Genomic DNA, 10,561 nt, shown 5'->3' with positions numbered 1-10,561 from the left:
AGGGCTGCTCCCCCAACACCGAGGGTGGGCTGAGGGGTAAACCTTTCTCGACCCCCACCCCTCAGGAACAAGAGGATTCGGTGCCTGTGCAGCGAGGGGCTGTCAGAGGTGGGGGAGTGGAGCATCTAAGGCCGCTTTATGTCCCATTAACCCTGCAGGTCCTGGTCACCCACTTGCCCACCGCAGGACCAATCCCTGACCACAGCCCTTGGGTACAGAAGGAGCCATCAGGCCCACATGTGCACATGCAGGGGCCCAGTGTCCCACCAGGCCACAGAGACCACCTGCGCTGTTCCCCAAGACACAGACTGGACCCTGTGTCAGGGCCGCAGGGTTCCTGCTCTGGGTGGGGTGGACCTGCAGTCCCTGGGGGCCCCCTGCCGCAGGACACTCTGGTTCTGAATGTGTCTGTGCTTCAGGTATTTTGGCTTGTGTGGCCCCTCCGGGGGATGTCACCCAGGGAGGGTCTTGTCTGAGAAATGGTGAAGCCACGGCCAGCCGTGCCTGCTGGGTCAAGCTCTTTGGGGAGGCCCTGGGCGTGCTGGGGGCATCCAGCTTGCAGCCAGGAACAGTGGCCTGAGCATATCCTCAGGGGTGGAGTAAGGGGGCCTGGGAGGGTGGGCGGTGGGGAGGCTGAGGAAGGATGCTGGAGGTCGGAGGAGTGCTGAGTGGGGAGGCAAGGGCGCCTGGGCTGGGGGCAGGCCAGCGGGGGCTTAGCTGCCGTCCCGCTGGAGAACAGCTATTGGGAGCAGGCAAGACGCAGCCCCGCCCCCGCTGCAGTAAAGAGGAAGATGAGGCCGGCCGGTGCTCCTGCCCCTCATGGGTGCAGAGCGGGGAAGGGGTGGCACCCCGGCTGTGGGTTCCCCAAGCCTGTCCCTCCCGCCGCCAACCGTGGCAGAGCGTCAGCCACTCTTTAGCCTCTGCCGGCGAGCTCTTTACCCTTGAAACAGCACTTTCTGGCATCTGCGTCCTGAGCTGAGCTCCTGCAGATGCTCTTGGAGGGGTGAGGGCCGCAGCACGTGGAAGCTGCGTGGAACCCCTGGCCACCTGCTCATTGGACCCTCCAGGCTGGCCTCCAGGGGCTGCCAGTCCTCCCTGCCAGAACCTTCGGGGGCTCCCAGGCCGCCACTGCGGCCACTGCCCCTCTGCCTGTGGCCTCAGATGCCCCCCAGCCCCGGCGATGCCACAGATACTCTGGGTCCTCACAGAGGAATCCTCAGTTCCCCTACCGGCTCCCCCACGCCGCCCCCGTCGCCCCCCGGCCCTGCGCTCGGGCTGGGCCTCGGACTCTCGCCCTCAGGCCTCTCCCAAGGCTCTTCTCCCTCGGCCCCCAGCCCCAGGAGTGTCTTCCTGAGCCCCCAGCCTCCTGCCCTGATCCCCGGCCACCCAGGTTGTTGGTCAAGGGGTGGGTGGATCCAGGCTGTGTACCCCAACCCCTCTTCCGTGTGCAGCCTGAGACGGGCAGTCAGAGCCCGTCCTCGGGTGTCAGGGTGAGAGCCGGCCGTGGCCAGAAGGAAAGAGGCTGAGCGGACAGGGGCCGGAGGGGAGGCCCGGGCGGGGAAGGCGCCGGGCCTCAGCCAGAGAATGCCTGGGGCCTGAGGGAGCGCATGGTGATCCAGCAGGCGAGGGGCAGAGGGGGTTTGGGCAGAGGCCTGGGTGGGCAGTCCAGGGGAGGGACAGGGACAGGCAGAGCAGCCTTCCGGACAAGGAGGGAAGGCCGAGTCCTTGCCTGAAGCCTGGGAATTGGAGGAGGAGGGCAGGGAGGAGGGGCCAGGGAGGAGGCCTTGCTGCCTCTGGTCCCATCTGGATGTGTCCCACGTGGAGTGTCCGGGCCCTGCCCTCCACGGACAGCTGCCTTCCTCTTAAGACAGTTCGTAAATGGATCCAATGACCATCATTTAGAAGGATGTTAAAGTCTGGCCGGCCTTGCCAGGCCGCCATGGGATGACCGAGGCGGCAGTGGCTCCGAGAGGCAAGGTGGTCTGTTTTATGACCCGCCAAGGGTGCGCGTGGCACCAGGTGGCAAGGCGGCCACACCGCTGACTCCCTAGGTGAGGGGCCCACAGTCGCGGTGCGGTGGCGTCCTCGCGGGGCCCGGGGGGCCGGGAGCTCTCAGTGGGAGGGCGGAGGGCGCGGGGCTATGGGTCCCAGGACAGCGCTCGGCGGGCAGCACGACTGGCCCACCCGGAGCTGCCCTCCTGTCCCCTGAGAGTGGTGCTGGGACAGAGCAGGACGCTGTGACGAGTGCTGCGGCCAGGTTCCCTGGGGGCTGCTCCGGTCCTGGGCTCGGGGTCCCTGGGCTGCCTTTCAGAGCGGGGCCGGCGCCGCAGGGAGGCTGTGGCATCACCTCGGGGCCCCGTTTATGCCTGCACACCTGCCTGCCCCTCGGCTCCGAGGGCAGAGCCTGCCGACCCACAGACACTCCGAATCCAGTATTTTGGGGGCTGGAGTGGGCCCAGCTTTGCTAGTGGGCTGCATGTAAGGCCGTCACGTGACAGCATGGCAGCCCGGTCACCAAGGGAGCTGCACGCTGGTGTCAGAGGAAGGAGATGCCGGGCCCGGGCCGGCTCCATGCCCCTCCCCCCCCACACCCAGCAAGGCCACACCGGCCCTGCAGCCTTGCCTCGCACTACAAAAGTTCCAATTTGTCCTAGAGGAGCAGGCCTGCTCGTGTGCCTTCTCCCAGAGCTTCGGAGCTTGGAGGACTGCCACGGCGTCCCCCGGGGCTTCCACTCACTCCAGCCACACTCCGCCAGTTTGCTCAATACAATTTGATGGAGTTTCGGGGACGGTCCTTGAGCAGGGTGTCAGAGGACAGGTCTCAGCCCCGCTGATAGCCCGGCCCCGCCCCCTCTGCACAGGCCACCCCGGGACCTCAGCCATTAGCGGGCACGCCTCGGGCCTCCCGTTCCCCAGTCGCGGGCACACACTTGCTTCCTGCGCTCGCCGGCTCTCAGCAATTAAGTGATCTATTGGGTTCTGACGAGCGTCCTGACAATGCTATCACGTTATTGCTCCAAAGGGCTGGACATTTTGCGACACTTTCCTGAGCATAATTTCCTCTTGGAGAATTGTTCCACTTCAAAGGACCCCACGAAATGGCACTTAACGGTTTTCCCTGCCTGTGGAAAAGCAGAGCGCCCGGGCGGCCATGGCTGGGGCTCCCTGTGATGGTGGATCTTTTAATTTGGGGGCCACGGAGATGTGGTGGCCAGTCAGACACCGGAGGCTGCCCTGATGTGGGCAGGGAGGCGGACCGGGTCGGGGGCCACTGTGGACCCGGCGGGGCAGCATCTCAGAGGCCACATGGAAGGGCAGGTGGAAGCGGAGGGGACACAGGGAGGAGGGTTCCTGAGACACGCAGGTGAGGTCCACTCATTCACACGTTTAACAAATAAGACTTATCGAGTGGAATAAAATGGCTCAAGATCAGGACAGCAGTCGGAGGTGTGAGGTATGCGGGTTCCCCTGATGCCCAGCCTGGCGGGAGTGTGTGCAGGGAGACCCTGGCTCTACCTGCGCGGTAGGTGTGCTCGGCAGCGAGCTGGGCCCCAAGGGCCCGGCCGGCTCGGCGGCTCCCGGGCACCTCGGCCCGGCTGATATTGAAGGTGGGCAGTCCGTGTGACCTACAAGGAGAGGGCCGGCAGGTCAGCCTACACATCAGCAGGAATGCATCGTGCTCGGGTGAACCCACGGGAGACCGGACGTCTCCGGGACCAGGTCGCAGCCACGAGCCTCGGTGGCCGAGGGCTTCCTTCCCCAGGCCTGCAGGCCAACCAGGCATCTCTGGGCAATTCACAGATGAGGAAACAGTCACGATTGGTGGGGGGTTGGCTCAGACACACCGGGGCCCTGCTCTTCCCCCTGGTGTCCAGCCAGCCCACCTACTCCCTCTTTCCAAGCTGGGGACCCCGTCGTTGCTTGTCAGCTCCCCTCCCAGCCGCCCTACCCTGGGGAGCTTGGGGCAGCCCTGCAGACACACTTGTAAACAGCTCACTGCTGCAGGGCCCAGCTGCTCGTCCCCGGGGCTCCGGGTCCATCTCGGGGGCCATCAGCTGCTCCTGGAGGCCTTTGATGTAGGACAGGCACCCACCGGCCATCAGGCGGCGGCAGGTCAGGAGATGGTACCGGTGCCTGAATACGCTGGGTGCCCGTGATCCTGGGGGCACAGGCGGGAGCCTGCGAACGTGAAGCAGCAGGGCTGGCGGAGGTGCGGACCTTCCCCCAACACCCTGACCTCTCACCCATGCTGCGTCTGGGTTTCTGGGGCTCTCCTCCCCCCGAGTGTCCGATCCTGTGGCTGCGACACCACGGTGTCCATCTTAAGAATGCCTACCTGCCTCTTCACCGCAGTTCACCCCCCAAGAAGCAGTTCGTCCAACATGCTCCATCCAGGCACCTGTCAGAAGCCCCAAGGTCGGGGTGAGTGTCCGAGCTTTCGGGGGACCTTTCATCCCAAACCCCACCTCAGCCCCCGTTGCTGGACCACTTCCGGCCAAGCCGACACCGGGGTGTCTTGTTCTCCCTCTCAGGGGCTCCCTCAGGCGGCCTCACCAGTTTTAGCCAAGACCCCGGGGAACGGTCCCCCCCCAGTACTGTGTCCTCACCCTGGAAGCATCCTCACATTTCTTGCTCCAGCGCACACTTTCCTGATGGTGTCCTCGCTGCCTCCTCCCCACCGTGCTGTGGCCCAGAGCCCAGGACCACCACCCGGCTGTCACGTCAGCCCACAGGCTGCTCGACAGATGTTCCCAAGTTATGCAGTGCACACCCTACGCACCGTGCCCTGGGCCTCTGCCTGTGGTCTGAGGCTGCCGGGCCAGGTGTGGGTAGGTGCAGCCTGGCTCTCATGACCCTTGTCTCTCTGTAACCAACCCCCCTTTTCTAATTTATTTTATTTTATTAAAAAAAAATTTTTTTAGGCTGTGCCACGCAGAATGCAGAAGCTTAGTTTCCCAACCAGGGACTGGACCTGTGCCACCTGCAGTGGAAGTGCGGAGTCCTAACCACTGGACCACCAGGGAAGTCCCTGTAACCCCTTTAGAACATGGAAAGCAGAGTATTGACTCGTTTCCTGTGTTTCTGTGTCAATATTCCGGATCCCCCAAGTCAGTGGACGCTCCGGTCGAATCCAGGAAGATGGCGCGTGAGGAACCTGCTGGAGCCCCTCGTTCCAGGAACTGCAATTCCTCACCACAAAGGCTTCTTTCTGGACGCGGAGCCTGTCCTCTGCAAGGCCGTGGGTCCCTGCAGGCTTGGCCTGGCGACAGTGCGGGCGGCCCAGCTCTGCACAGGTGGGAGTGAGGGCTTCCTGCACCGAGGGGCTGCATGCTCATCCGCCCGCCCCTTGTTCTGGACGCAGAACCAGAAGTCCTGTGTTCGGGGGATGCTGGGCCCAAATTCTGGGCTCTGCTGCCAGTGGACGGAGGAGTGGACGCTGAGAAGCTCTGACCTAAACACGGCTGAGAGGTCTGCAGTATCTCCTTCCTTGTCGTGAACAAAGTGAATTATACTGTAGGGGTTTATGTTTTTATTTATTTAATTTGTTGTTGTTGTTAGAACTCAGCAAAATAAAATTCTGGTTTATTGTTGGGCGACATTGTTCCACACATACATCACACAGGCCCCCCCAAAATAAACAGCAACTTCATAGACAAAAAAAGGGAAAAAAAAGAAACCTTTTATCTTTGGCCTTTTTAACCATCGCACAGAAACCAACTACTTATCGTACGGCTAAGTACATATGCAAAAAACGTTAGGGGAATGCTCGGAATAAGATTTTTTGTTGTTGTTGTTTTGCTTTCTTTACAAGTTTTTTTTCTCCTTTGAGATTGTAATGAACAGGGTGGCACCACAAGTAAAGTCAGAAGTAGGACAAAGAACGTTCCGAAGGCTGGTTTGGTCATCCGAGGTCATTAAAAATGGCTGACCCCCTAACAATATGTACAAAAGTACAAAGTGTAGATAAAAAATACAAACCAATTTTCCTCTTTAAAGTACTTTAAGGAAAAAAAGCAGGGCCTTGGAAGTCGTGGTTCTTTTTTCCTCCCCTGTTGCAAATTCGCGTTGTGGTTCTGGCTGGGTGGCGGGGACCGCGTGTCACCTGCGGGTGGCGCTGCCCCCATGGGCGGGTGGACAGGCGGGACCCTCCTCTAAGGGGACCACGTTTAGATTCTGCGACGGGAAGTGGAAGGTGACTAGGTCATGGTGGCCCTTTAAGTTTAACTTTTCCTTTTGTGCTGTCCAGCCCTCCTCATCGGTCTTCCGCTTCTTGGTGTCAACATCGTCATCCTCCTCACCTTCAGCTGCCCGTCTGCGTGTAGCTGCCTCGGCCTCCTCACCTTCATGTCCATCACTCTCCTCCGCTTCTTCATCTACCTCGTTGTCGGCCTCCTGCTCCCCATTTTCCTCACTAGCATTCCCACGAGCCCCTCTCCCATTCTCTGCCTCCTCCACAACTTCCTTCTTCGAAGTCCTCGGTGGTGATTTTGGAGCTGGTGTCCGAGGCCGCGTCTGACATGACGGGCACGACGGTGATCCGGTGATCCGACGCAGCAGACTAAGAAGAAAGCGGGAGGGGCTTCCCTGGTGGCGCAGTGGTTGAGAGTCCGCCTGCCGATGCAGGGGACACAGGTTCGTGCCCCGGTCCGGGAAGATCCCACATGCTGCGGAGCGGCTGGGCCCGTGAGCCGTGGCCGCTGAGCCTGCACATCCGGAGCCTGTGCTCCGCAACGGGAGAGGCCACAACAGTGAGAGGCCCGCGTACCGCAAAAAAAAAAAAGAAAGCGGCAGTTCCACGACTCTGGCGATAAAGCTGCCGGAGTCCGCGGCAGCGGCGGTGACTGCGGCGGGCGGGGAGCCGGTCACGGGAACAATGCAAAGATGGCTTTTCAGAGCAGCCAGTCGTGTATGGGTTTTTAAATAAAACCCAACATGATTTCCTGGAATAAATCCCACTTGATCACAAGGCAATCTCTTTTTTATATTTTACTATTTATTTGCTAATATATAATATTAATATAATTAATAGAATATATAATTTCTTATATTCATTTTGCTAACATATAATTAAAGACATGCATCTATGTTCATAAAGAATATTGGTCTTTTTTTTGTAATGTCTTTGTCAGATTTTGATATCAGAGTAATGTTGGCCTCATGAAATGAAATTGGAAGTGTTTCCTCCTCTATTTTCTGAAAGAGCTTGTGTCAGGTTGGTGTAAATTAAAAAAAAATATTTAATAGGATTCATCTGAGAAAACACATGGGCCTGGAATTTTCTTTGTGAAAGGTTTTTGATGATGGATTCAGTAATTAAAATACATATAGGGCTCTTCAGGTTTTTATTTTATCTTATGTCAATTTTGATACATTATTCAAAAAAGGTGTCCATTTCACTTCATTTTTAAAAATAAATTTATTTATTTACTTATTTATTTTTGGCTGCGTTGGGTCTTTGTTGCTGTGCGCGGGCTTTTCTCTAGTTGTAGAGACTGGGGGCTACTCTTCGTTGCGGTACGCGGGCTTCTCATTGCGGTGGCCTCTCTTGTTGCGGAGCACACGTTCTAGGTGCACGGGCTTCAGTAGTTGTGGCACACAGGCTTCAGTAGTTGTGGCTCACGGGCTCTAGAGCACAGGCTCAGTAGTTGTGGCGCACGGGCTCTAGAGCACAGGCTCAGTAGTTGTGGCGCACGGGCTCAGTTGCTCCGTGGCATGTGGGATCTTCCTGGACCAGAGCTCAAACCCTTGTCCCCTGCATTGGCAGGTGGATTCTTAACCACTGCACCACCAAGGAACTCCCTCACAGCATTGTTGAATTAAGTTGTTCATGAGGCCCCTTTATCTGCTGTATCCTTGGTAATGTCCCCTTCTTATTTCCTGATCTTTGTCATTTGTTTCTCTTTTTTCTTTTATTACTCTGGGAAGGGATTTAGCCATTTCATTAATCTTTTCAAAGAAACAACTTTTGGCTTTGTTTATTGTCTCTGTTGTTTTTTTAAATTTCATTTACTTCTGTTTGTATCTTTGTTAATTCCTTCTTTCTATGGGCTTAAGTTGCTCTTATTTTCCAACTTTTAAGGTGGAAATTTATTGGCAAATTCTTTCTACAAAGGGTCTGAGAGGTTTTTCTGTCCTAACACCAAATATGTGTTTTAGTTGCCCTAAACCATGAGACTGGGGATTTCTCTAAGGCAAAATGTTGTGTAAACATGAATCTCACCCAGTGTAGTTCTCTTCTTTCAAGGGTCAAAGCTCTCAACTTTCTGTTTATTTTTGTTTCTCCTCTGATGTCTTCAAATAGTTGCATTTTATATTTTCTCTAAGTTTATATTTGTCATTATTGTAGGAGGATTAGCCTGAGACAAATTCCTTCTGGTATCTTTCAATGCATATGTTATTCAACCTGACAGATAAAAATTGTGATGTCTTAATTTTGCATTCTTTGGCTAAATGTGGTTGGACACTTTTTAATAATTTTTGGTGATTTGTAGTCTTTCATTTATGAGTTGTCCTTTGCCAATTTTACTTGGGATGATAGGGTCTTTGTTGAGGATTTTTTTTGTGTGTGTGTGGTATGCAGGCCTCTCACTGTTGTGGCCTCTCCCGTTGCGGAGCACAGGCTCCAGACGCGCAGGCTTAGCGGCCATGGCTCAAGGGCCCAGCCGCTCCGCGGCATGTGGGATCTTCCCGGACCAGGGCACAAACCCATGTCCCCTGCATCAGCAGGCGGACTCTCAACCACTGCGCCACCAGGGAAGCCCTGTTGAGGACTTTTAAGAGATCTTTCTCAGTGCATGATATTTGTTGCAAATATTTTCACAATGTCATTTACTTTTTAATTTTGTTTATTATGTTTTAATACACAGAATTATTAAGTAGCTACATTGAAAGTGCTTTTATATATGTAAGAGCTTTTACGATTTACTATTTTTATTGAAATACATTTTTAAATTTTTTGAATAATATTTCAACATTTATGTAGATAATATTTGCAGTCCTATTAATGAATTGTACGCTGCTAAATACTTGTATTATATTAAATCATTCTTTCTTTCCCATGGTCAACTTCATAGATTGTTGATTAAGCTTGCAGCTGAATTTTATTTGCTAGTATTTCATTTTTCACTTTACATGAATTTTTATATTTATAGCAGACTTTCCCAAAGGAACCCCACCCCCAAGAGATGCCTCAAGATAGAAATGGTTTTCTGGTTGGACAAATAAGATTGGGAAACACTGGAGGTTCTCTTCCTGCCCTTGTTAAGAATCACAATGCATATTTGCAAGTTAAAGGCTTTGAGAGGTTCTGCATTTAAAAATTATGTTGACCTTGGTGAACCAACTTTTTATTTAACTTTATGAAATAGTGGCATCTTTTTATGTAATTCCTAAGTAATATAGTTTGAAGAACATATGGTGAGTTATATTTGTCAAAATTACTTGGCAAGATTTCCAAATTTATAAGTTTCTAAAACTGAGTACATAATTTTGGAATTAATCATGCCTTAAACGTTCACAATATCTCAACAGCAAGAATGCCTGAGTCTGGAACCCCTTTTGGAGGTAATTCTTTTCTATTTTTAACATTTTTCCCAGGGATATCTATTTATGCATATTGCTTAGCTCTTCTGATGTCTACTTTGATAATTTATCTGTTTTCATTCAGATTTATTGGCATACAACAGTGCAAGTAATTCCTTGTCAATTTAAAAAATTGTCTTCATGTTTATTTTACTGCTTATATGATTTAAAGTTTTGTTTAGTTGCTATTTCACCCCCTCCTTCTTTGTAGTAACTAGATTAGCCAGAGTCTGGTCTGTTGTGTTAGATTTTTCAAAGACCTAGCTCTTTAATTTACTTATCTCTTAGGTCTTAATCTGCTTATCAATTCTAATTTTTCTGTTTTTTTAATTTAATAATTTCTGCTATTATCTCCTCTGTTTTAATCTTCCTTGGAACTACTTTTAAAAAACTCATTGACTTGAAGGCTTTGATTTTTTTTTTCTTTGTTTGATAATGAAAGCATTTAAAGATGTGACTTTATCTTTGAGGACAGCTTTGTAGAAACCCATTTGTTGCTAGCAATTTCATTATTTTTCTGATATTCTAGAACTTAAGTAATATTTCTTTTTTCCTTTTTCCTCAAATGTTGTGTTTACAGGAGTACTTTTTAATCACCAGTTGGTAAGGATTTTGAATTTAGACCTTTGTTAATAATTTCTAGTTTTAATCCTTCAAAATAAACTAATGTCATTGTACAATTTAACTTTTTGAATATATTGAAGTATTTATTTTTTATTCACCTAGGAAATGTCCCTTTGGAAATCTTTCATTGATCACTTGGAGTATTATTTTTAATTACCTAAGTAATCATGATTACATTGTCATTGTAATAAAATATAATGTTATTATATTAGTATATACAAAATTGTATATAAATACATATAAACATAAAATACCCCTGACCTCCATCCTCAGTTCTAGTCTCCTAGTCTCCAGGAAAAAAAATCACTAGTACAGTTGGGGTGTTTTCTTTATTATACATTTCTGTATGTTTGCA

The 10,561-nt window shown here is 52.0% G+C and overlaps 1 pseudogene across 1 annotated transcript; it reads right to left on the bottom strand.

Annotated features, from left to right (window-relative positions):
* Window positions 1-6,150: 6,150 nt before the first annotated feature.
* On the bottom strand, window positions 6,151-6,520 carry LOC309802983 (annotated as a pseudogene). The gene has a single exon. The product of its transcript is annotated as an uncharacterized misc_RNA (transcript).
* Window positions 6,521-10,561: the final 4,041 nt, after the last annotated feature.

This window comes from Mesoplodon mirus (assembly GCF_964341445.2).
Source record: "Mesoplodon mirus genome assembly, chromosome: 4".
NCBI classification, from domain to species: Eukaryota; Metazoa; Chordata; class Mammalia; order Artiodactyla; family Ziphiidae; genus Mesoplodon; species Mesoplodon mirus.
This window is presented reverse-complemented; position numbering and strand designations above follow the sequence as displayed.